Source organism: Eleutherodactylus coqui, chromosome 4 (assembly GCF_035609145.1).
Source record: "Eleutherodactylus coqui strain aEleCoq1 chromosome 4, aEleCoq1.hap1, whole genome shotgun sequence".
In the NCBI taxonomy this organism is placed as follows: Eukaryota; Metazoa; Chordata; class Amphibia; order Anura; family Eleutherodactylidae; genus Eleutherodactylus; species Eleutherodactylus coqui.
In genome coordinates, this window is record NC_089840.1 from 277,169,902 (window position 1) to 277,196,345 (window position 26,444).

At 46.4% G+C, this 26,444-nt stretch overlaps 1 protein-coding gene and 1 pseudogene across 1 annotated transcript in view; one reads left to right on the plus strand and one right to left on the minus strand.

The window, feature by feature from the left end:
- The window catches only part of LOC136626716 (zinc finger protein 27-like), a 659,137-nt gene that overhangs the window by 517,362 nt on the left and 115,331 nt on the right, over nucleotides 1-26,444 (plus strand). The window lies entirely within an intron of this gene.
- Nucleotides 1-26,444, minus strand: part of LOC136624991 (zinc finger protein 208-like) — a 64,727-nt pseudogene that overhangs the window by 22,367 nt on the left and 15,916 nt on the right.

The following is a 26,444-nucleotide window of genomic DNA, read 5'->3' on the forward strand; positions in this document are numbered from 1 at the left end:
CTCCAATTGCCTTATAGTAGATCTGTTGGGTTTCCGTCATTCTACCAGAACAACCGGCTCTATTATTTTCCCGGCATTTATGATGAATCGGCAGTAAATCCTCTGCTGTAGATGTGACCAGAGACTGACATAGATAAGAATGATGGAACGTGACGTCATCCCCAGAATCTCTCACCTCTCCTGTAAGCTGGAAGAGTATCTCTAGGGTGAGGGTGAATATACTCTCCGCCCTCTTGTCCCTCTTCCTATCCATCCTTGTCGGGTCAATCAGGAATATTATCTGATATAGAAGATATCAGCCGAGGATCCTGAATGGAGAGAAGACGATACAATGTAAGCCACCCCAAATCTCTGGATTATAGGGGATTCCAAGACGGCTATAAATAAGGGTGTATTCACACGGGTGATTTTCAGGACGATTTTCATGTGTTACGAGATGCGTGAAAAGAGACCATTTTTACATGAGTAATTTTTCTCTCGGACTGACAGTTACAGATAGAGAGATCGCAGCATGTCTTATTTTGGGGTGATATCGCTCATTATTTCTTTGGAACTGTATAAATTTGCCGCACCCTGGCGTGCTGTGTGATGTTTATACGAGGCATTGTGAATGTTCTGTTTTACTATTTGAACAACATACTATTTTCAGCCACGTGCAAATCTCATGTGCAGCGATGCCTTTTTATCACAAAACACACATCGCGCTCACAGGCAAGAATGCAGGTTGTAAGTTTATTATCGCTCCAAGTTAATTGCATCAATCTTGCACACACCAATGTAAGTGCGGCCTAAGGGTACATGCGCAAAATAATATAAATACATATATATTTATGTCCCTGGAGCGAACATGAACTGGTGAGGCTATGATCACTCTGATAATACACTGCTATACTTCTGTACTGCAGTGCATCATAGCTAATCATAGTAATCACAGACCCGGATGCCATTGACTGGCATTTATTTGCCATGGCAACCCACTGGCCCTCCATGTTTACATGGTTCTCCCTCTGTGAACCTTTCACATGCCGCGATCAACAGTGATTGTTTCATGTAAGGGGTTAACTGCTGGCACTGATGTTCTCACTGATCCCTGCTGCTGCAGCGGGAGGCCAGCAGTCAGTTATAGCCTTCTTCAGCTGCAGATGATGGGGAAGCAACTTCTGTGCCGGCGCCATCCATAGGGTGTAACTATTCATCCAATCACAGGAGCCCCTTCTCACCCAGCGTGTACATATAAGCCCCGGAGCAGGAAGGGGTTAACCAGGGGGATTTATGACGCTATGAAGATACAGCATGTTATCTGCTATCTCTTCCCCAGTGATTTGCAGGAGTCCGGCCGCTGAAGAAGGATCGGGCGGCCAAAACGTGTCCAGCGCTTCCCGCTAAATGCTACAAACAGCACATCCAGCCGGGAGCTGCGAGCCGAGAAGTTCTGGGGGATTTACTGGTTTCAGAAGACGGAAGATTCTGGAGTGACGAGACGGTGGCTGCACCTCCCAAACCCCAGAGCATCAGTGAGCCGGCGGCCGCGAGGAACGGGGTAAGACTCCTCCGGAGCGCCGGCAGAAGCTGCTGTCCGTCTGCAGCCGCTCAGCAGAAGGGGCTCCCAGGACTAAAGACCTCATGGGGGATTCTGGGGCCGCGGGAGGCAGAAAAAGGGGCATTTTGTGGGGATTTGGGGAAAGCGAATTTGTAGTTGAGGCCGAATAATCCTGATTGTAGCTGGAGATGTTCTCTGCCTTCCGGAGGCTTCTATTCCCAGTCATGTTACAGGCCTGCCAATAGGGGGCGCTGCAGAGGCCTTGCACCATCTCCTATGTACATCCCAGACTCCCCAGAGGAGCGTTACATGGCCGCTAATCTCCTGTACCTCCCCGGGGTCTCCACAAGGGGAAGCTGTGACCCCCACTTACCTCCACCTGCAGCCGGACAGGAGCCGTGGGGTTGTTCTGTGCTTACAAGACCTGTGATGATGTCACCATCATGTGATCAGTGTGTGGGAGGAGACAAGTGGTCACATGACCAGGTCTCTCCGCTCAGTGGATGCAGGACTCTGCTGTGTGTCCTGCAGTTTATGTGTCCCATCAGGATGTATTCAGAGGTAAATGAGAAGAAAGCCGCGGCAGCTTGTAGATGCCGCCAAAAAATGTCAACCCTTTATTCCTCCTTTAAAAAATGGTTGCCACGTTTCGGCCTTTCTGACTCGTCTTTTTCACCATCTGTAGGGCAACCATCTTTTAATGGAGGAATAAAGGGTTGACATTTTTTCCGGCAGCTACACTTTTCATTAGCTTTTCATTTGCTGCTGTTTTGGAGCTTCCAGTCTGGGCTCCTATTTCTCCGTGGCTCTGCATACCTATGGAGGTCCTGCCCTGGTGGATGATTAGGAGTGCTGCTTGTACACTATCTTTCTACAGGATGTATTCAAAGAGTGTATGGAGCAGAGCCGAGTGTGTGCGCGAGACGGAGGAGCCGAGCGTGTGCGCGAGACGGAGGAGCCGAGCGTGTGCGCGAGACGGAGGAGCCGAGCGTGTGCGCGAGACGGAGGAGCCGAGCCGAGCGTGTGCGCGAGACGGAGGAGCGGAGCCGAGCGTGTGCGCGAGACGGAAGAGCGGAGCCGAGCGTGTGTGAGACGGAGGAGCGGAGCCGAGCGTGTGTGAGACGGAGGAGCGGAGCCGAGCGTGTGTGAGACGGAGGAGCGGAGCCGAGCGTGTGTGAGACGGAGGAGCGGAGCCGAGCGTGTGTGAGACGGAGGAGCGGAGCCGAGCGTGTGTGAGACGGAGGAGCGGAGCCGAGCGTGTGTGAGACGGAGGAGCGGAGCCGAGCTTGGGTGATACGGAGGAGCGGAGCCGAGCGTGTGTGAGACGGAGGAGCGGAGCCGAGCGTGTGTGAGACGGAGGAGCGGAGCCGAGCGTGTGTGAGACGGAGGAGCGGAGCCGAGCGTGTGTGAGACGGAGGAGCGGAGCCGAGCGTGTGTGAGACGGAAGAGCGGAGCCGAGCGTGTGTGAGACGGAAGAGCGGAGCCGAGCGTGTGTGAGACGGAAGAGCGGAGCCGAGCGTGTGTGAGACGGAAGAGCGGAGCCGAGCGTGTGTGAGACGGAGCCATGTGTGTAATGTACATATAGGGGGCCATATATGCAATTAATGTACATGTGGGCTGCTATATATGTGTGTATAATGTATATATTGTGGCTTGTTGGCCATGACGGTGTTGCGGTACGTTAGCCACGATGTGGAGGCTGACTGGTCGCTCGGCTCCTATGCAGGTTGCTGGTGACACTCTGTGAGGGGTTTCCTGCTGCTGTCGGCACCCATATAGACGCATGTTGGTATTTCCCTCAGTCCCCCTCCTCCTCTGAGAGGTTTATTAGATGGTTTCTCCTCTGGTCTATCAGCAGGTACAGACGGCTGTATACTCCCCCCTCCCCTCACCCCACCCCCTCAGCTCTCTGCTGGGTATTGCAGTTATATTTGGGCATGATGCTTGGAGCTGTCATGTCCTCCCAGTTTGCTGTGCAGCTCTTAGTTAGGTTGCTGTATATTCCCCTCCCTCGGTTATTTGCACTGTGGTTCGGTTTCCTCTCTTGCCCCCCTGGTAGGGCAGGTAGCCGGTTGAGAGTTGTTTACTTGCCCTTATCAGAGCGGTTAATCTGCTTTTAGGCAGGGACCTTTCCCAATTATCAGCAGGGTCAGTTTTCCCTCTTGTCTTGTGTTTTCCGTTGTCCGGTGGTGACACAGCCTTGTGCCGGTCCTCAGTGAGGTGTGCCTTGTGAATGCGACATGATAAGCAGCCTTTATATTTTCTCACTGGGGTTATTTTTGCCTTCCTTTTCCTATGGATGCCATTGGGGTATTATCTAACCACTGAAGGAGTCTAAGCCACACTTGCCAGATCGGTTAGAGGCGGGAGTTCATTGCTTTCAGAGCATCCTCCAAGTTGTACTACAAATTGCACCCCATCTCCTCGGCTGATGAGTCTCAGAATGTGGGGGTGCTATTTCTAGGCTACAGGGAGACCCTCAGGTCTGGGCCTTTTCTTTTCCACCCACTTCTGAAGATTTTTTTTTTTTGCTGCTTTGGGGTTGATTCACGATGACTACAATAGGATATCTCTGACTGAGAGTAAGGCTAGAGGTTTGCTACAGGGTAAGTCATCCATTGAGGATTTTTACTCGGTGGGTAAACGAGACTCAATGGAATGACCCAGCGCTACAGAGCCAATTCTATTTTGCATTATGTGATAAGATTAAAGTTCTGCTGGTTTTGTATCCCACCCCTAGAAGTCTGGCTGAAGCTATGTCATTAGCCATACGGATTGGTCGACAAGTTAGAGCGCAGACTAGTGAGCAATTTTTGGCCACATCCAGGGAGTCCGCTGGTTTAGAAGAACCTATGCAATTGGTTTCATTGTCAGGTGGAGCTGAAAGAAGGTGGAAATGAGGATGCAGAGGTTGCTGCTTCTTCTGCTGCCAAAGTGGACATTTTCTTCAGTTGTGTCCTCTCCAGGGATCTCAATCAGGAAACTAGCTGGCCTGGAGGTTAAGGGGAAGTTTCCTCTAGGCCCATAAATTTCCTGGATGTCATCCTTCCTGCTGAGATACTTCTTACTAGGCATAATTTTCCTGTGATGTTTTTTTTAGATAGTGGAGCCTTCATTAATTTATTTCACCTTGATGTGGCCAAACATTTGGGACTGTGCATTAAACCTTGGACTGCCTGATACCAATGTCAGCCATCGATTCCCCTCCACCCCCTTCCTCCTGTCTCAAAGGTGTTTAAAATCTTTTGTTCTTGGTGTTTGTTTAAAAATTGGATTGTTTCATAGTGAAAATATAATTTTGTTTGTCTTGGAGTCTCTCCCTGCACAGGTGGTGTTGGGATTGCCATGGTTGAGGTTGCACAACCCGCCCGTGGATAGGGAAAAAGGGGACATTGTTAAGTGGGATACTTCTTCAAAACATAACTGCATTTCAGTAAATATTTCCGCAGACCAAGCGATACAATTACCGAAGTTTATCAGGGAGTTTGCTGATGTCTCTTCCAAAAAAAAAAAGCGGATAAATTACCACCTCATAGAGAAGGGGGTTGTACTATTGATCCTATTCCAGATTGCAAGTTGATCAAGAGTCATATGTATAACTTGTCTGGAAAGACAGACCCTCAAGCATTACATTGCTGAAAGCCTGAAGAAGAGGTAAATGTGTCCATATAAATCCTCGGTGGCAGATGATTTCTTCTTTGTAGAGAAGAAAGATGGGGATCTTCAACAGTGTCTGGATAAAGCCTCACTATGCGCTAATTTATTAGAGGTACACTGTAAGGTGGTTACACGTTAGTATAGGTGAGACCATCTGATTTTTTTCCCCGAGATCTCAGACGGATGGGAAAAATAGGAGCATTACTCTATATTTTTTTGGTTGTCCGAACGTTCAGCCAATTTGGCAGGCCTTTTTCTCTCTTATAAGCATGGTTGTGGGGATGGGAGTTCAACCATAGCCCGAACTAGCAATCCTGTTGCTGGGGATAGGGCCCCTATAAAAGTTAGAAAACTAGTAGCACATGGGCTTCTTTCCATTAAACTACTAATATTGAGTAATTGGAGGACTTGCCACACTCCCACAATGACTGAAATAACTCGAATGATGTCAGAACATTGTACTTATGAAAAACTACATGCCCTCCAGGGACACTAGATCTCGCATGCCTCCGGGTTCTACCAACTCTCCCACCCTGGCCTCCCCTCCTGTTGGCATGAATCCCAATCTGCGCGCCGATAGTGTCGCCGGGAGTTGAGGATTCCCAACTAATGGTGTGAGGGGCCCCGGGACTGTTATCCTGCATCCTCCCCTCCACGCTCCCAGCATTGTTCTTATCATGCTTGATGCGTCTGCCTTTTCCCAATTGGTATTTCCTGGGATCCAGAAGACCCCCCCCTTGTCTCCACGATATTGTTTTCAGTCTCTATCTGCACCCAGAGTTTGTCTGTCCTATGGTGGAATAGATCTAGAATTAAGGTGCCTATTGTCGCTTTGTGGTATAGACGCAAGTCCGGGAGTCCCACCCCCCCTTTTTTCTTCTGTTTTGTGAGACTTTTGTAGCTTAGTCTTTTGGCCCCTCCCTTCCATATGAACTTGAGCAGTTGACTTCTCGGGGGGTTACATGGTGCGGTTTGGAAGATGTATAGCAATCTTGGAAGAATATCCATCTTAATCGTGTTCATTCTACCAAACCATGATAGTGGGGCACCCGTCCATCTCTCCAGATCCCCTTTCAAGGTTGTTAGAATGGGTTTATAGTTCAGCTCATATATCTGGGATAGATCTGATGGGATGTGGACCCCCAGGTATTTGAATGAGTTATATTTCCAAAGGAATGGGAAACCCGCCGCTAGGTCGTCAGCCTCCCTTCTGGGAATCGATACGTTGAGTATCACTGACTTCTGAGCATTGATTTTATAGTTGCTGAGTTTGCCAAATTTTGTAAATTCCTGCATGATGTTGGGAAGGCCTATTCGGGGCTCAGCTGCGTAGATTAAAAGGTCGTCTGCGAAGAGTGAGGTTTTGTGTTCTTCACCTCCCACCCTTATTCCTTTAATCGAGGGATTACTTCTGATGGCATTAGCTAGTGTTTCCATCACTAGTATATAAAGGGTAGGGGACAGGGGGCACCCCTGGCGCGTGCCGTTCTTGATCTCAAAGGGGTCATATAGGTTGCCATTGACCCTGACCTGTGCCGAGGGGTCTCTATATAGTGCCATGATCCAAGCCAATGTCCTAGGTCCCATACCGACTTTCTGGAGTGTCGCCTCCAAGAATCTCTAGCTAACTCTGTCGAACGCTTTTTCTGCGTCGACAGAGAGCAAGCATAATGGGGTTTTCCTCCTCTTTACCCAATCTATCAGGGACAGGGTCCTGACGGCGTTGTGTCTGGCCTCTCTTCCCGGTACGAAGCCAACCTGGTCCCCGTGTATAAGTCGGGGTATCACGGTGCTCAGCCTGTTCGCTATGATTTTGGAAAAAAATTTTAAGTCGCAGTTTATGAGCGATATCGGGCGGTAGGTACCACACGCTAATGGGTCTTTCCCCGGTTTGGGGATTAGGACTATATGTGCTTGCAGGGCCTGTGGAGGGAAAGGGCAGCCCCGGGACACCGCGTTGAAGGCCCTCAAGATCATGTCCGAGACCAAGCTCCCACATGCCTTGTAGAATCCTGGGGAAAACCCGTCCGGGCCTGGGCTCTTCCCCGTTTTGATTCCTTTCAGTGCCTGAGTAAGCTCTTCCTCCTCAAAATCTCCCTCCATAGCCTGAGACTCCTCCGTAGAAAGGTGTCTCGTGACATGGAGCTCTAGGTACTCCTCTATCTTTTGTTTATGTTGGATGTCTGATTCCCTCTGTGCTTCGGGGATGTTGTATAGTGTGGAGTAAAATAGCCGGAATTCCTCCATTATTTCCCATGGGGATTGTACTCGTTTCCCTGATGAGGAATTAATGGAATGTATGTGTGGTGGGGCCGATCTAGGGTGTAATGTTCTGGCCAGCCATCTGCCACTTTTGTCACCGTATTCGTAGTAGCCGGCTTTGATTTTATCACTTCTGGCCAGGGCTTTTTGATCTAAGATATTTAATATTTTGTGCCGGAGTTCTGATATTTCTGTTTGTAGGGCAGGGGTCGCTTGGGACTTATTTGACGTTTCTTTAGCATTTAGGTCCTTTATTAGCTGGGTCAGTCTTGCTGTCTGATCTTTTTTGATTCTCGCTCCATGGGATATGAACACCCCTCTCAATACACATTTCAAAGTTTCCTATTTTATCGGGGCGGGTGTAGAGTCATTAGCATGGTCTAGCTTGAAATGTTCTATCGTTTGTTTTATTTCGTTTAGGCAGGCCGTGTCCTTAAGTAAATGATCGTTAAGGCGCCATGTGGGTAATTTCTTTTCTATACCCCCCGGACCCATGGATGCGAACACCGGGGAGTGGTCTGACCATAGAGATATGTCTAAGGAACACTGAGGGTCCCTGTCGAGTAGACTATGTGATACAAATATGTAATCAATTCTACTGTAAGAATTGTGTGCCATAGAATGGAAGCTGTAATCACGCTTACCCGAGTGGAGAGTGCACCACAGGTCAATCAGGTTCATACTTGCTAGCGTTTTATGAACCCTACGGATGGCTGGTCTGGTGAGTGCCGAGCGTCCCGTGGAGGAGTCTAGTCGGGGGTCCATACACATGTTGAAATCGCCTCCCAGTATAATCTGGGTCCCCTCTGCGAAGTCCGCTAGTCCCCGAAGAGCTCTGGAAGCAAAAGCCACTTGTCCTTGATTAGGAAAATAAAAGTTGGCAATTGTGAGAATCCTGTTATCAATTGATACCTTTAGAAATATATATCTCCCATCTGTACCTATTTCTTGGGATAGGATGACAGGTGTTATGGATTTATGAAATGCTATGGAGACTCCACAGGTTTTATTCTCCGGGTGTGTGGCATGGAACCATGAGGGATAAAATTTGTTTTTCCCACATTCCGGAATTCCAGTACGTGGGAAGTGTGTTTCTTGCAGCATGGCTATCGTAACCCGTTTCCTGTGGAGTCTGTACAGCACCTGGTTCCTTTTGTTAGGGCTGTTGAGCCCTTTTGTGTTAAAGGAGCATACATTTATTCTCTCCATCCTGTCGTATGGGGAGGTAGCAATGTGGGTCAGCAAGTACCACTGGTTGGGATCTTCTTCTTTCAGGGCACAACCTAGGTTGGGGAGGGGGAAGGGTCAAACACGAGGTGAGGGGGAGAGGGAAGATAAGGGGAACATACATCCACTTGTAACATTTTGAAATCTGGTCATTTCTGGTATAAAGTGTGGTTCTAAGCTGGTACTTAATATTTGACTAGCGTCTTTGCAGCAACGCATTGCTGCGGTCCCTAGCGGGGGAGTAACTGAGTCCGGTCGGGTCTGGGTCCGGGCCTCGTCCACCCTCCCCACGGCGGCTGAAAAACATTGTGTAGGGCATCCAATCCTGTAAATCACTAAAATAGCGTGAGAGTAAGAGAGAGAAGAAGTGTGGGGGGGGGGGGGGAGAGGGGGAGATATGAAAGATATAGAAAAGAAGGGCGAGTTGAGAACAGAGAGAGAGCAGAGAGAGGGGGGGCTCCCCGATTTGTCCAGCGGGAGTCTGTGGCCGGTTTCGGAGACACGGAAGGCAATGCAGTGTATGTTTCGGGAGTAAGATGTCTGTGATTTATCAGGGACGCCTAGTTCTTTTAAGTCCTTCCGTTCCCAGGATGAGTCTGTTGCGTCACTTGGTCTTTGAGTCCAAACGGAAATCTTTTAAGTTATCTTAGGTGTGAGTCTCTCGTGGGATAGTGAATCGGCGTTTCCCTTCTTTCCTTAAGGTTGTTTCGTGTCCTCTTTACTTTCTCTGTTCGAGAGGTGTCCTGTTTGGAGTTCATTGTCTATGGGCTCTTTGTTGTTGGTCTCTGTCAGTCTCACTTGGTCTTCTTCGATTAGTGGCCACCACTTGCCACTGCCCCTTGGGTGGGGTGATTGTGGGGTAGCTCGTTTTCTGCCATTCCGGAAGTGTGACCATTGGCAGTTTGAGGACCGTAAGGAATTTAGGGAGGTCTCCGAGAGATCTGAAGGTGGCTGTCTCACTCCCTCTTCCCGCAAGTAGTTGGAATGGGTATCCCCAGCGATAGGGGATTTCCCTCTCTTTAAGGAGTGCCAGTAATGGTCTAAGAGCTCTGCGTTGCTGTAACGTTTTCCTGGAGAGGTCGGGTAGAAATAGCAGGTTTTTCCCCCGGAATTTGATTGGTCCTTTGTTTCTGATCTGACGTAATATCTCCTCTTTTTCTTTGAAAAAATGGATCCGGCAAACTACGTCTCGTGGTTTTTCCGGGTCTATAGGTTTTGGGCCCAAGGCCCTGTGGATTCTATCAATTTCTATTATATCATTCGGAGGTCTGCTGAGGAGGTCACCGAAGCATTTGGTAGCCCAGTTCTCTAGGTGTTTATTTTCAATTTCTTCACTTAAACCTCGGATTCTAATATTATTTCGTCTGTGGCGGTTCTCAATATCGTCTAGCTGGGTAGCTAGCTCTGCGATTTGGTTGGCGTGTTCGCTTAATATGTCATGATGTTCATTTATATATTGAAACATTTGTTCTTGTGTTTCTTCCGTTTCCTGTAAGCGATGACCCATATGCTGGATTTCTTTCTGCAAGGATTCCAGCGCGGTCCTTTGTGAGGAAGCGAACTGTGCAAAGTGATTATCTAGGTCTGCCTTGGTGGGAATTGATCTGAGGTGCTCCTTCCAGTCCCAGTCATCTGTGGTGTTTCCGTTAGATTGTTTGGGATTTCTCTTCTCTGCCTGGTCTTGGTTAATAGTTAGAATCTGTTTGTCTGTTTTCTGTACGCTTTGCGGGTTCTTAGCAGTAGCTGGGTATGTCATAGCTGTTTTTGTCGTTATCTATGTTGCGCCTGCTTGGCTGCGGTGGGCTGTTGCACCTTTCTGCCCCTCTTGTTGGGTCCCTGGTTGGAGGATCTGGCTGTCTCATTGGGCTTTGCGTGGTGGCCTGGGGGCTTATCTTGCCCTTGTTCTCTCCTCTTCCAGGAGGTATGGGTGAGGGTCCAGGTGTGGTTGCCCACTCCTCCTCTTCTTCCCAGGTATGGTCCCTGGGTGAGGGTGACCTGTCTGTGCTGCCCTCTTTGTCCCCCATTTCCCCCCTTGCGCTGTGGGGTCTTGGATTAGCCTTTCTGGTGGCGGGGTGGCTAATGTGCGGTCCCTCCCCGATACCTGTGTGACTTTCTGTCCCCCGCTGTGACTCCTGGGTTCCCGACGCTTCTCTCTGTGTCTGCAGGCCTCTGTGAACCTCCACTTCCGGTTCGGAGGTTATGAAAGATGGCCGCCGGGCCCTGACTTCCGGCGCGACTCTCCGCTTTCTCGGCTTCGGCTCCCGGCTCTTCTCCTCTGCTGGTAGGTGATACCCCGGGCGTGGGTCTGGAGTCGCTGTCGGGGGGGTCCCAGGGTCCGTCTGTGTCTGGCGCGCTTTCTCCCGGCGCCATCTTGCCTTCTTCTGTTCCCGCCGCTCGGTCAGCTGTGCGTTGTGGGCTTGTGGGGTCTTCTCCTCTTGGTGGGGAGCCGTACTCTACGTCCCGGTCTGCCGTGCTTTCTGTCCGGCGTCTTCTCCCCCTCTCTTCCGCGGTTCCCTCTGGGTCTGCTGGGATCGCGCTCTCTCCTCTCTTCATGCGGCGCTCACCGCCGGCGGTCATGTAGCGGTCCAGGGGCCCGGAATCTTCCTCCCTGGACCTGCTGGTGCTGGTTCCCCCTCTTCTCCTTCCCATGGCTGTGCTTGGGGAGTCTTTTGGTGGTTGGATGCCTCTTTTTAGACTCTTTTTGCCGCGGGTAAGACGGAGCGCAGGCACCACACGTCTTAACCCTCCATCATTCAGGCCACGCCCCAGGGTTGAGAATTTCAAGGAGATCTGGGGGCTTTGGTTGGATTTCATCACTTTTCAGAATTATCCAATGTTTCTTGAGAATGTCTCTCAGTTCTTAAATAACGTCAACAAGACAGTAAAATATTCGGTAAATCCTACGTTTGACCTTTGTTTCACAACTAGATTCAACTCAAAACAGAAAGAACTGAGAGACAATCTCAAGAAACATTGGATAATTCTGAAAAGTGACCCGTTTATCATGGACAAGCTAGCATCAAACCCAAACCTAATTTTCCGAAGAAATAACATTAGGCAACATTTTGGCCCCATCGCGCCCTTCAAAGAACAAAAATAAAAACAAAAACAGAAGTAAAAACAACCCCACGTCTTTTTTCACCACTACTGGAACTTACAGATGTGGATCATCTGGATGCAAATGCTGTAATATTATTTGCCATAGGATAAAAAACGTTGACACTGGACTATTTGATACACCTTTTGAAATCAAGCAACATTTGAATTGCGCCTGCGGCCCTTAATCTACCTAATCGCATGTCCATGTCAGACAAGATACATTGGTCGCACAATAAACTCTTTGCGAACCCGAATAAATCAACATAGGCATAACATAAAAAAGAATTTTCTAAAACACAGTCTTTCTAAACATTTTTTTCTACATCACAATTCTGACCCCTCCCTAATGAAAGTCACCCCAATCAAACAAAACCCTAAAAGGTGAATTTTCTCGACTTAGAGCAAAGGAAATGTTTTATATATATAGTATTTCAATACGTTACACCCCCCTGGTTTAAATGAGGTCCTCGAGAAAATATAATTTATCTTCCCTAATTTGTTTCTCTTTTTTTCTTTTTCTTTATCATAATGTTTATTTTGATTCCTTTACTAATATTTTAAATATGGTGTATATATTATTACAGTATAGCTCGCCGAGTTTTTACCCTTATTTTATTATATGTATTTTCTGTACCAATACGTGGTTTCTTATACAGTAATATTTACTTTTCATTGTATGGTCTCATATACATTGATATTTTCACCATATGGTTTACTTATTTCACATCATATGTACATAAAACAGTAATCCTTGATATGCTGTTTATAAACTCTGAGACACCCGTCCAACCATAACAGTATGTTCCAGTATTCAGATCTCCCATATTTATATCTTAGTGGTTTTTTTGCAATTATATCCCATTTACTTCTATTCCACCTTCCCCCCCTCCCTCCACTCCTTCCTCTTACCCACAAAAAATAGTCCTATACATTTTTTCAACAGCCACTTCTTTATTTTTCCATAATATTTGCATACAATATATATCTTATTACTCATATTTCAATATATATAAATAGTTCCTTACAATATTATTCCCATATAACATTTCTCTATATCTCTGCTACCCATTTCCCCATGTGGCCCATGTGACCACTCATTTATGCTAATTATAACTACCTCTGCATGTTCTGCAAATGCAGAAACCTGTCAACAGCTCCTATGTGACGGACCAATATGTCATTTTGTAATGACGCCTCCATGCGCAATGACGCCATTTGACAAACGTCCTCTGCTTCCTAACTTGCGGTATGTTTTAATTCGTTCTCATTTAATATGCACGCAGTTTAGCATTTATTCACTCTGTCCTCATGTCATGACGCTGTTCCCTTTACTCACTCCTCCTCCCCCCTCCCTTTGCCTCTATCTGACGTCATTAAACACGCGACCCGGAAGGGGCAATTCCGCCCTCTTTTGACCTTTCTGACAATTCACTCAGAATCTAGACCACAAGGTACTTCCCCTTATGTTTTTATATAAATATGAGCTGTCTTTGCTATTTTATGGATACTTGATAAAGGCTATTGAATAGCCGAAACGCGTTGTATTACTGAATAAAACATCTGAATTTCCATGAATACGGATTCATCCATTGCTACACGCCAACCAGGACTCTAGGGGTGTCATACACATTGACACCCCTACGAAGTAAGTTCCTCTTCACCTTTGTTCTGCTGTATATCCAATTACTGGAGCACCAGGGTTTTTTCTATTGTATTTTTCCGGATTCTGCCTTCTCTGGTATACTTTTTACCTAGAGTTACCCTGTGAGCTCTCCCATTCCTGGGATGTCACTCTGACCAGATCTTGGGATCGGCACCTATCACCACTCACCAACTAGGACCATTCCAACGAACCGCGACCCAATTGCAGGGCACAGTTGCGTCTGGGGTGAGTTCTTCATTTATATATAAATATTCATCTGGTACACAATCTTTTTTTCTCCACCTCGCTTCTTGGAGCGCTACTAATCTCATATACCTTACCTGAAACAGAAGATTGCTACTTGCTCACAAAATGACTACGCAAAGGATAGAACATGGAGTTACATTTATTTCATTAACATCTGTGTAAACTGTCCGATGTACAGCAAGATGTGATTTCTGCTTGAAACAGTTCCCACATTCCAAACATGACTATGGTGTCTCCTCTGTGTGAATTTTCTTATGTTTCTTAAGAACATATTTATGTATGAAAGATTTCCCACATTCAGAACATAAATATGGCTTCTCTCCTGTGTGAGTTCTATGATGTTTTACAAGATCTGCTTTACTGGTAAAACATTTCCCACATTCAGAACATGAATATGGCTTCTCCCCTGTGTGAATTCTCTGATGTAACACAAGACTTGATTTTCGGTTAAAATATTTCCCACATTCAGAACATGAAAATGGTTTCTCCCCTGTGTGAATTCTCTGATGTAACACAAGAGTTGATTTTTGTTTAAAACATTTCCCACATTCAGAGCATGAAAATGGCTTTTTCTCTGTGTGAATTATCTGATGTAATACAAGATTTGATTTTCGGTTAAAACATTTCCCACATTCAGAACAAGAATATGGTTTCTCTCCTGTGTGTATTCTCTGATGTTTAACAAGATCTCTTTTATTCGTAAAGCATTTTCCACATTCAGAACATGAAAATGGCTTCTCTCCTGTGTGAACTCTCTCATGTAACACAAGATTTGATTTTCGATTGAAACATTTCCCACAATCAGAACATGAAAATGGCTTCTCCCCTGTGTGAATTCTCTGATGTGCAACAAGATGTGATTTGTGCTTAAAACATTTCCCACAATCAGAACATGAATGTGGCTTCTTCCCTGTGTGAATTCTGTGATGTTCAACATCTGTTCCATAAATTTTATTTTGTTTAACAATCTGTAATGAATCAGAAGATGGAACCTGTATAGAAGGATCAGAGGATAGATTTTTGCTGTGAAGGACTGAGGGTGTATTTGGGATAATAGCAGGCTCTTCATATGTATCTTGTATGTCACCAGGATCTTCCACTTTACAATCTGTTGATATCAGATGTCCCTCTGAGCTCCTGATGTCGTCATCTGCCAAGAATAAAATGGATTTTAATTATTTTAAATATATTACAATTATACTGATAGTTTATGACATTTGTATATAAAATGTTCATACAAATTGTAAGGCTGGTATTAAAATTCAAACATTAAAGGTTTTCCCCATTTACATGAGCCACGATAATTTGTGGAGCACCTAATCTACTGACAGCCATCCTAATGGACAGATTATTTCATCCAATAAGCTTATTTTTTGTGCTTTTCCAATGCGGTGATATTACATTAGTACATACAGCTGGAGCTCTCAATGTCTGCTCTGTTCCACGGCTCATACAGCTAGTAATGTTACAGAGCACAGGAGCTTTTAGAAGAAAGTATCACACATTATTCAGGTTTCTGGGGAGAGTAGGTACACCTCCAGTTTTCATTCCCTGGACAGAGGACAAACAGTACAGAAATCACAGTCCAACGCGTTTTGGAGGGCTTATAAACAGATTTGCTTTCTTTTTCAAGCATGGAACATAGAGATATAAAGCCCCCATATGCTTCCATGCTTACTTTATAACCAAACCTAGAGGCTTGCTGTTGCCTGCAAACTCCTCATCCAAGTAAGGGCATTCTCTGTTTTCCTGTAAACCAGCCACTGATCACTGGGTGAATCGCTGATGTGCTGGACATTGGGAATATGAAGATACGTATCCTTGATGTTGATGGATAACAAAAACTCCCATGGTTCAATGTATGTAACGACAGATCTCAACAACTCCACCTGGAACTGTTGAACCTTGACATATTGATTTAATCTTTTCAGATGCAGAACGGGCCGGACTGTGCCGTCCTCCTTGGGTAACATGAAGAGATTGGAATAGAACCCCCTGCACTGTTCTAAAGGGAAACAGGGACAATTACACCCTGAGAGGAGAGAGTGTGTATCACATAAGCCAAAGCATTGGCCTTTGAAGGAGATGACTGGAATTCTGGAACTGAAGAAGCAATCTTGGGGGCGGACGGAAAACTCTATGGCATAGCTCAAAGAGATGACCTCCCTCACGCAGATGTCTGAGACATGGGCAATTTAGTAATAGGAGAAGTCATCTTCCCATTCTGACTGTCATGGTTGGGAACAGCCATACACACAGAAGATTTAGTACATGCTGATTTGGAGTATAGTGGTCAGGGACACCAGGTCGGACATGGTTTGTAGAAGAGCCTTTGATTTTGATCTTGCAAGGATATTTTGTGATCCAAGGTCCGGGGCCTGGAGCGGCAAAAGAAACAAAACTGAGGCCTCTTCTTCTGTACAGAACCACACACGGCTGACTTTGCTTTATGGTAAATGAGAACTCTTACCACCAGTAGCTTAGAAATAATATCTGCTGGTCACGAATGGGCGATGAAAATCAATGCCACCTGGGGTAAGGACAAAGGAGAAGGAGTCCTCCAACATCCCTATGGGCTGTAGCCATGTGAGACACCGCTTACCTCCAGCAGGAACACCGCAGTGATTTCCCAAGCTGTAAGGAGGCCTGTAAAGGAGAAAATGGAACTATTTCCCAAAGGGAAGTCTTCATACCACACAGAGGTATGCCACGCCAAGGAGCATCTACTAGGGGTCTTGGTATAGGTAGAGAAGTCGCTGTAAGAGGTTTGGGAGTTACGTGAAAAAGGTGGTTGTAGTGGCGGTGGGGGTAGATGAGAGGGAGGAGAGAATACTTACCTCAGTGGAGAGAATACTCACCTAACCACCATAGACCATAGAGCTCAGGGACTCTAAACTAAAACGGATTAGCTGGTTTCTGCAGGAGGTATATAGCTGGTAGGAGGAGCTAACAATTTTTTTTTGCTTAGTTTCCATCACCTAGCGGCAGTAGCTATACCCATGGTCTTCAGCTTTGTCTCCGAATGAAATGGTCGAGAAATCAAGTTTTTTTTATTTGAATGATAAAAATTTAAAATAAAATAAAAATAAAATTAAAAATAAATCTACAAATTGGTATCACTACATCCATAAAGGTCTACTTAGGTCTCTATCAGAAAAAAACTATAGGCAGTGGAAGAATTGCATTATTTGTGGTCACTCCAAGAAAAAAATTTAATTAAAGCTATCAAAAAGTTATAGATTTCCCAAAAATGGTACCAATGCAATCTACAGGTCAACCTACAAAACCCGAGCCGTCACACAGTCCTATCAGTGGAAAAATGATAAAAATAATGCAGATGAAATATAGCAATAGAAAGCCATTATATTTTCTAAAAAAGTTATTTGATTTCTAAGCATTACTACATATAAAGAACTGTATGAATTTAGTATTACTGTACTCGTACTGACCCTCAGAATAAAGACATTTTTACTGCACCATGAAAACCGTAGAAATGACCACCACCACAACCAAGGGGTGCAGCTGTGGTCCTTTCCCAATTCGCCCACTTTTTAAGAACATCGTAAGTTTATGTCCCCTTCGGGGGCTAAAAAAAATAGTAAGAGTAAGTTTAAAAAAGTTTTACTAATCATTAAAAAAAATAAAAAGCCTTTTGCTACATTTATAATAAAATAATCAAAATAATTAAATGAAATACATATGTGGTGTCGCTGCATCCGTAAAAGTCCGGACTTTCAATGTAACTCATTATTTACCACGCACGGTGAACGTCATCAGAAAAAAAAAATAAAGAACGCCAGAATTTAGCTTTTTTGGTCATCCAAGAAACTGATGAAAAAGTCGTATGTATTGTAAAATGATGCCAAAGGAAAATACAGGACATCTGGCACACAACGATAAAAATGTTACGGCCGTCAGAAGATGGCGAAATAAAATAATTAAATATCTTTGCCAAAAAGAAAAGATAAGAATACACACATACATATATATATAGTAATCATACTGACCCATAGAAAAAGATGTATGTTGTGTATGCTATAGAAACAAGATGCACTCAAAGATGGCGGAATTTAGTTATTTTTCACATTTCCCTCCACTTATAATTTTTAGAAGGTTTATCAGTACATTATATGATATATTAAATGATACCACTGAAAACTACGAGTCATCCTGCAAACAGCGAGCCCTCAGACATACATGTCAGGGATAATAATAGAGTTATGAGTTTTTAAAAGGGGGAAAAAAACAGATAATATATTTTAAAAAAGGGCTGCGTCCTTAAGGGGTTAATATGGATTTTTAAAAAGCTGCTATTTAGAGTCTCCATGTGCCGGACTGAAAGTTTTACTTTTAATTTGATTAAAAACATTCCCTTAATTTTTTTTTTGAGTAGCAAATAGAGCTGAGCGAGCACGCTCGTTTAAGGCTGATTCTCGAGCAAGTATATTCTTGAGTAACCGATTACAAATACGTAGAGGTGGCAGGAGTGAGCAGCGGGAAGCTAGGGGGAAAGAGAGATCTCTCTCACTCTCCCCCCCCCCCCCCCCCCACTGCGCCCCCACATTTGCTCGGATGAGTAATCAGTTACTCGAGAAGAACTATGCTCGATCAAGGATCAGCCTTAAATGAGCGTGCTCGCTCATCTATAGTAGCGAATAATAAAAACAACGCGAAGATTGTCTTTGGCTGAATAAGGGAATATAGAGCTGAAACCCCGACAACACAGACTCTTCTCTACATGTAGTCTCACCTGGGGGGTCATCTGTAGGAATCTCCTCCTTACACGGCTGATCCCCCCTCACATGTGTCTCTGTAGCATCAATATGGATCAGATCTTCATCCGGATTCACAAGCTGTGAAATAAATATTGTAAAAGTCATCATACAGTTGGAGAAGTCGTGTGGGAGGTTTTATATGGCCAAAAAAGGTCATTAATTAGTATGAGGAGCCGGAATGACATGACAGCAGTAGTGATCTGGGCCAAATAGCTGCAGGTCTCCTGTATAACTCCAACCTGTTGCTTCTTTATTCCAACCAGAAGTCTCCAGAACCAGAAAATAGTGATAAGATGTGGAGATCTAATGTCTGCGGTCGGCTGTAATCCTGCCATCTCCAGCTTTCTCATTACACAAGTATCAATCATATAATAAGACTGAACGTAAGACCTTCCCAGCCGTCCTACAGACCAGAGGGGCCATTTCATGAGACCTTCTCTCCATCTACCTGATCATCCTGTGGAAGAAGAGGACGGGGACATCTCTCTGCTGCTGTTCTCTTACTGGATCTACCTGCAGAAAACACAGACAGCCACTGAATTCATTCTCTACATACAAATAATAAAGGCCGTGTGGATTTAGTCCTGTCTATTACCTGGTGATGGGGGGGGCTGGTGGTCCTCCATCATGATGTCCTTGTACAGATCCTTGTGTCCTTCTAAATACTCCCACTCCTCCATGGAGAAATAGACAGTGACGTCTTGACACCTTATAGGAACCTGACAACACAATGATACCGTCATCACCCAGACACGTTTTACCGCCATAGCGTTACTGTGTAATGTCCCAGCATTCCCAGCAGCGTCACCTCTCCAGTCAGCAGCGCAATCATCTTGTTGGTGAGTTCTAGGATCTTCTGGTCATCGATCTCCTCCAGTATCAGGGGGTGAGGTGGAGGCCCTGTGATTGGGCTCAGGGGTCTTCCCCGTCCATCAGACACCAGGGCCTGACAGCCATCACTAGAAGTCTTCTTCACTACCGTGTAATCCTGTTTATGGGGAGATACATCCATAAATATCCCTGCAAACATTCCCAGAGTCCTTCACCTCTCCAGTTATGGCCAACAACTATTAAGATTCTCCTCACATCTGTGTTCATCATCTCCGTTGTTCTACTCAGTCACAGAAGAACAAAATGATCAGAGTTTTGGTTCTGTTAGATGACGGACAATAATGACCCCCAACAACCTCCAATTGCCTTATAGTAGATCTGTTGGGTTTCCGTCATTCTACCAGAACAACCGGCTATTATTTTCCCGGCATTTATGATGAATCGGCAGTAAATCCTCTGCCATAGATGTGACCAGAGACTGACATAGATAAGAATGATGGAACGTGACGTCATCCCCAGAATCTCTCACCTCTCCTGTAAGCCGGAAGAGTATCTCTAGGGTGAGGGTGAATATACTCTCCGCCATCTTGTCCCGGTTCCTCTCCATCCTTGTCGGGTCAATCAGGAATATTATCTGATATAGAAGATATCAGCCGAGGATCCTGAATGGAGAGAAGACGAGACAATGTAAGCCACCCCAAATCTCTGGATTATAGGGGATTCAAAGACGGCTATAAATAAGGGTGTATTCACACCGGTGATTTTCAGGACGATTTTTATGTGTTACGAGATGAACACAAATCGCACATGAAAAGAACCCATTATTTTACAGGAGTAATTTTTCTCTCGGACTGACAGTTAGAGATAGAGAGATCGCAGTGTGTCTTATTATTGGGCGATATCGGTCATTATTTTCTTTGGAACTGTATAAAGTTGCTGCCCACTGGCGTGCTGTGTGATGTTTATATGAGGCATTGTGAATGTTTTACTATTAATATCTGAACAACATGCTATATTCACACACATGAAAATCTGATGTGCAGGTCGGCGAGTTCAGTATCGGTCTGAGTTTACTGGATTAGTCTTACACTTCCAATGTAAGTGCGGCCTAAGGGTACATGCGCACAGCTGTTTACAACGTTGCACCGAGATCCTCGGCACTTGGCCATCCCATCCATGTGCATCCGATGTGTGGGACACCACACAGTGACCGGTACGGTTCTCAGCTGGGATTCGGACAAGAACGGGACATGCTGGCATTTATTTTTACTTGGACTATTGGTCCGAATAAACAGAGAAGTCTACGGGAATTCACCCCAATCAGATGAACGGGCGCTATATAGTTACATGATGATAATAAACACAAGAACTCGGTAAATAATGGGATTTTTACCGCAGGGTTTGATGAAAACAAAACTAATATACATACATATATATTTATATTCCCGGAGTGAACATGAACCGGTGAGGCTATGATCGCTCTGATAATACACAGCTATACTTCTGTACTGCAGTGCATCATAGCTTATCCTAGTGATCACAGACCCGGACGCCATTGACTGGCATCCATATCCCATGGCAACCCACTCACCCTCCAAGTTTACATGGTTCTCCGATGGGGGGCTTTCAAATACCGCGATCAACATTCATTGCGTCATGTAAGGGGTTAACTGCTGGCATTGATGTTCTCACTGATCCCGGCTGCTGCAGCAGGAGGCCAGCTTGGTGAGAACATCACTCAGCATGTACATATAAGCCGGAAGGGGCTAACCAGGGGATTTATGACGCTATGAAGATACAACATGTTATCCGCCGTTTCTTCCCCAGTGATTTGTAGGAGTCCGGCCGCTGAAGAAGGATCGGGCGGCCAAAACGTGTCCAGCGCTTCCCGCTAAATGCTACAAACAGCACATCCAGCCGGGAGCTGCGAGCCGAGAAGTTCTGGGGGATTTACTGGTTTCAGAAGACAGAAGATTCTGGAGCGACGAGACGGCGGCTGCACCTCCCAAACCCCAGAGCATCAGTGAGCCGGCGGCCGCGAGGAACGGGGTAAGACTCCTCCGGAGCGCCGGCAGAAGCTGCTGTCCATCTGCAGCCGCTCAGCAGAAGGGGCTCCCAGGACTAAAGACCTCATGGGGGATTCTGGGGCCGCAGGAGGCAGAAAAAGGGTCATTTTGTGGGGATTTGGGGAAAGCGCTCGTTCTATCAGTTGTGTCACTTATTTATATTCTTCTGGGGGGATTTTGTACGGATTGTAGAAAGCGAATTTGTAGTGGAGGCCGAATAATCCTGATTGTAGCTGGAGATGTTCTCTGACTTCCGGAGGCTTCTATTCCCAGTCATGTTACAGGCCTGCCAATAGGGGGCGCTGCAGAGGCCTTGTACCATCTCCTATGTACATCCCAGACTCCCCAGAGGAGCGTTACATGGCCGCTAATCTCCTGCACCTCCCCGGGGTCTCCACAAGGGGAAGCTGTGACCCCACATACCTCCACCTGCAGCCGGACAGGAGCCGTGGGGTTGTGCTGTGCTTACAGGACCTGTGATGATGTCACCGTCATGTGATCAGTGTGTGGGAGGAGAGAAGGGGTCACATGACCAGGTCTCTCCGCTCAGTGGATGCAGGACTCTGCTGTGTGACCTGCAGGTTATGTTTCCCATCAGGATGTATTCAGAGGCCGCCTGCACACGAGCTGAAATCCCGCCGCTGAAAGTTTGCATAGGAGTGCATTACAATACGCACTCCTATGCAGACGGCCGCGGTTTGGCCGCGCGAAATCTCGCGCGGCAAACAAACCGCGGCATGTCCTAATTTTCTGCGCGGCAGCTGGCACATGAAAGAGCTGGGGCCGCCAGGCGCGGGTGAGTACGCGCTCGTCCCTGCAGGCGCTCGGGTCGGATCGCGCGGCGAGAATTCTCGCTGCCGGATCCGACCCGCTCGTCTGCAGGCGGCCAGAGGCAAACGAGAAGAAAGCCGCGGCAGCTTGTAGATGCCGGAGAAAATGTCAGCCCTTTATTCCTCCAGTAACCCCTTCATGACACGGCCTATTTTGGGCTTAAGGACGTAACAATTTTTGGCGGATTTTCTTCTCCGTTTATCAAAAGTCATAACTTTTTATTTTTCCGTCGACGCGGCCGTGTGAGGGCTTGTTTTTTGCGTGGCAAACTGTAGTTTTTATCGGTGCCACTTTTGGGTACATAGACTATATTGTAAAACTTTTTATTTTTTTTTTTATGATAGCAGGGAGAGAAAACGCATCAATTCTGCCATAGATTTTTTTAATTTTTTTTACAGCATTTATCATGCAGCATAAATGAGACTTTCCATTTTTTCTGCGGACCGGTACGGTTACAACGATACCAAAATTCTTACATTTTTTTTAGGTTTTCCCACTTTTCTGCAATAAAAACCCTTTTTTTTTGGAAATCTTTTTTCTATTCTAAATCGCTGCATTCAAAGTCCTGTAACTTTCTTATTTTTTGATGTACTGCGCTCTGTGAGGGCTTATTTTTTGCGAGACGAGTTGTAGTTTTTACTGGTACCATTTTGGGGTACATACGGCTTTTTTGATCACTTTTATTGCGTTTTTAGTGAGGCAAAATGCTAAAAATTAGCATTTTGCCTCAGTTTTTTAGCGTTTTTTTCCGTGCACAGTCAAAAGCATGTGCAACTTATTGTACGCGTCGTTACGGACGCGACAATACCAAATATGTGGGGTTTTGGGTTTTTTTTTACCTTTTTTTATGCTAATCTTAGAAAAAGCATAAAAAAATTGTTTTTTTACTCTTTTTTTACATTTTTTTAAATTCATTTTTTTAATCTTTGTTTTTTTTAAACTGTTTGTGTCCCTCTGAGGGACTTTAACCACTGCCCTGATGATCGCTGTCATAAGGCATGGCAGAGCTACTGCTCTGCCATGCCTTATCACTTATACAGCGATCCCAGGCACTGGTAACACAGGACGCCAGTGTCTGGCGTCCTTTTACCATGGCGACAGGCCGGGCTCTCGCGATGTTATCGCGATGACTGGCCGCAGACACAGAGGGAGCGCGCTCCCTCTGTGAACTCTTTCCCTGCCGCGTTCTACTTAGATCACACTACATATGTGATCCCGCGCTATCTCCAGGACGTAAGTTTACGTCCTGTTGCAGGAAGTACCAGGCTGCCAGGACGTAAACTTACGCCCTGCAGTGGGAAGGGGTTAAAAGATGGTTGCCACGTTTCGGCCTTTCTGTAGGGCAACCATCTTTTAATGGAGGAATAAAGGGCTGACATTTTCTCCGGCATCTACATGCTGCTGCGGCTTTCTTCTCATTTGCTGCTGTTTTGGTTCAAGTCTGGGCTCCTATTTCTCCGTGGCTCTGCATACCTATGGAGGTCCTGCCCTGGTGGATGATTAGGAGTGCTGCTTGTACACTATCTTTCTACAGGATGTATTCAAATAGTGTATGGAGCAGAGCCGAGTGCGCGTGAGACGGAGGAGCCAAGTGTGTGCGCGAGACGGAGGAGCCGAGTGTGTGCGCGAGACGGAGGAGCCGAGTGTGCGCGAGACGGAGGAGCCGAGCGTGCGCGCGAGACGGAGGAGCCGAGCGTGCGCGCGAGACGGAGGAGCAGAGCGTGCGCGCGAGACGGAGGAGCCGAGCGTGCGCGCGAGACGGAGGAGCCGAGCGTGCGCGCGAGACGTAGGAGCAGAGCGTGCGCGCGAGACGGAGGAGCCGAGCGTGCGCGCGAGACGGAGGAGCCGAGCGTGCGCGCGAGACGGAGGAGCCGAGCGTGCGCGCGATACGGAGGAGCCGAGCGTGCGCGCGAGACGGAGGAGCCGAGGGTGCGCGCGAGACGGAGGAGCCGAGTGTGTGCACGAGACGGAGGAGCCGAGTGTGTGCGCGAGACGGAGAAGCCGAGTGTGTGCGCGAGACGGAGGAGCAGAGTGTGTGCGCGAGACGGAGGAGCTGAGTGTGTGTGAGACGGAAGAGCGGAGCCGAGCGTGTGTGAGATGGAAGAGCGGAGCCGAGCGTGTGTGAGATGGAAGAGCGGAGCCGAGCGTGTGTGAGATGGAAGAGCGGAGCCGAGCGTGTGTGAGACGGAGCCATGTGTGTAATGTACATATAGGGAGCCATATATGCAATTAATGTACATGTGGGGGGCTATATATGTGTGTATAATGTATATATTGCAGCTTGTTGGCCATGACGGTGTGGAGGTTTGTTAGCCACGATGTGGAGGCTGACTGGTCGCTCGGCTCCTATGCAGGTTGCTGGTGACACTCTGTGAGGGGTTTCCTGCTGCTCTCGGCACCCATATAGATGCATGTTGGTATTTCCCTCAGTCCCCCTCCTCCTCTGAGAGGTTTATTAGATGGTTTCTCCTCTGGTCTATCAGCAGGTACAGACGGCTGTATACTCCCCCCTCCCCCTCAGCTCTCTGCTGGGTATTGCAGTTCTATTTGGGCATGATGCTTGGAGCTGTCATGTCCTCCCAGTTTGCTGTGCAGCTCTTAGTTAGGTTGCTGTATATTCCCCTCCCTCGGTTATTCGCACTGTGGTTCGGTTTCCTCTCTTGCCCCCCTGGTAGGGCAGGTAGCCGGCTGAGAGTCTACTTGCCCCTATCAGAGGGGTTAATCTGCTTTTAGGCAGGGACCTTACCCAATTATCAGCAGGGTCAGTTTTCGCTCTTGTCTTGTGTTTTCCGTTGTCCGGTGGTGACACAGCCTTGTGTCGGTCCTCGGTGAGGGTTGCCTTGTGAATGTGACATGATAAGCAGCCTTTATATTTTCTCACTGGGGTTATTTTGGCCTTGCTTTTCCTATGGATGCCATTGGGGCATTATCTAACCACTGAAGGAGTCTAAGCCACACTTGCCAGATCGGTAATAGGCGGAGTTCGTTGCTTTCAGAGAATCCTGCAAGTTGTACTACACATCGCACCCCATCTCCTCGGCTGATGAGTCTCAGAATGTTGAGGTGTTATCTCTAGGCTGCAGGGAGACCCTCAGGTCCGGGCCTTTTCTTTTCCACCCACTTCTGAAGATTTTTTTTTTCTGCTTTGGGGTTGATTCACGATGACTCCAATAGGATATCTCTGGCTGAGAGTAAGGCTAGAGGTTTGCTACAGGGTAAGTCATCCATTGAGGATTTTTACTCGGTGGGTAAACGAGACTCAAGGTAATGACCCAGTGCTACAGAGCCAAATCTGTTTTGCATTATGTGATAAGATTAAAGTTCTGCTGGTTTTGTATCCCACCCCTAGAAGTCTGGCTGAAGCTATGTCATTAGCCATACGGATTGGTCGACAAGTTAGAGCGCGGACTAGTGAGCAATTTTTTGCCCCATCCGGGGAGTCCGATGGTTTAGAAGAACCTATGCAATTGGTTTCATTGTCAGGTGGAGCTGAAAGAAGGTGGAAATGAGGATGCAGAGGTCACTGCTTCTTCTGCTGCCAAAGTGGACATTTTCTTCAGTTGTGTCCTCTCCAGGGATCTCAGTCAGGACATTAGCTGGCCTGGAGGTTAAGGGGAAGTTTCCTCTAGGCCCATAAATTTCCTGGATGTCATCCTTCCTGCTGAGATACTTCTTACTAGGCATAATTTTCCTGTGATGTTTTTTTTAGATAGTGGAGCCTTCATTAATTTATTTCACCTTGATGTGGCCAAACATTTGGGACTTTGCATTAAAACTTGGACTGCCTGATACCAATGTCAGCCATCGACTCCCCTCCGCCCCCTTCCTCCTGTCTCAAAGGTGTTTAAAATCTTTTGTTCTTCGTTCTTTTGTTTAAAAATTGGATTGTTTCATAGTGAAAAAAATAATTTTGTTTGTCTTTGCGTCTCTCCCTGCACAGGTGGTGTTGGGATTGCCATGGTTGAGGTTGCACAACCCGCCGGTGGATAGGGAAAAAGGGGACATTGTTAAGTGGGATACTTCTTCAAAACATAACTGCATTTCAGTAAATATTTCCGCAGACCAAGCGGTACAATTACCGAAGTTTATCAGGGACTTTGCTGATATCACTTCTAAAAAAAAAAAAAAAAGCGGATGAATTACCACCTCATAGAGAAGGGGGTTGTACTATTGATCCTATTTCAGATTGCAAGTTGATCAAGAGTCATATGTATAACTTGTCTGGAAAGACAGACCCCCAAGCATTA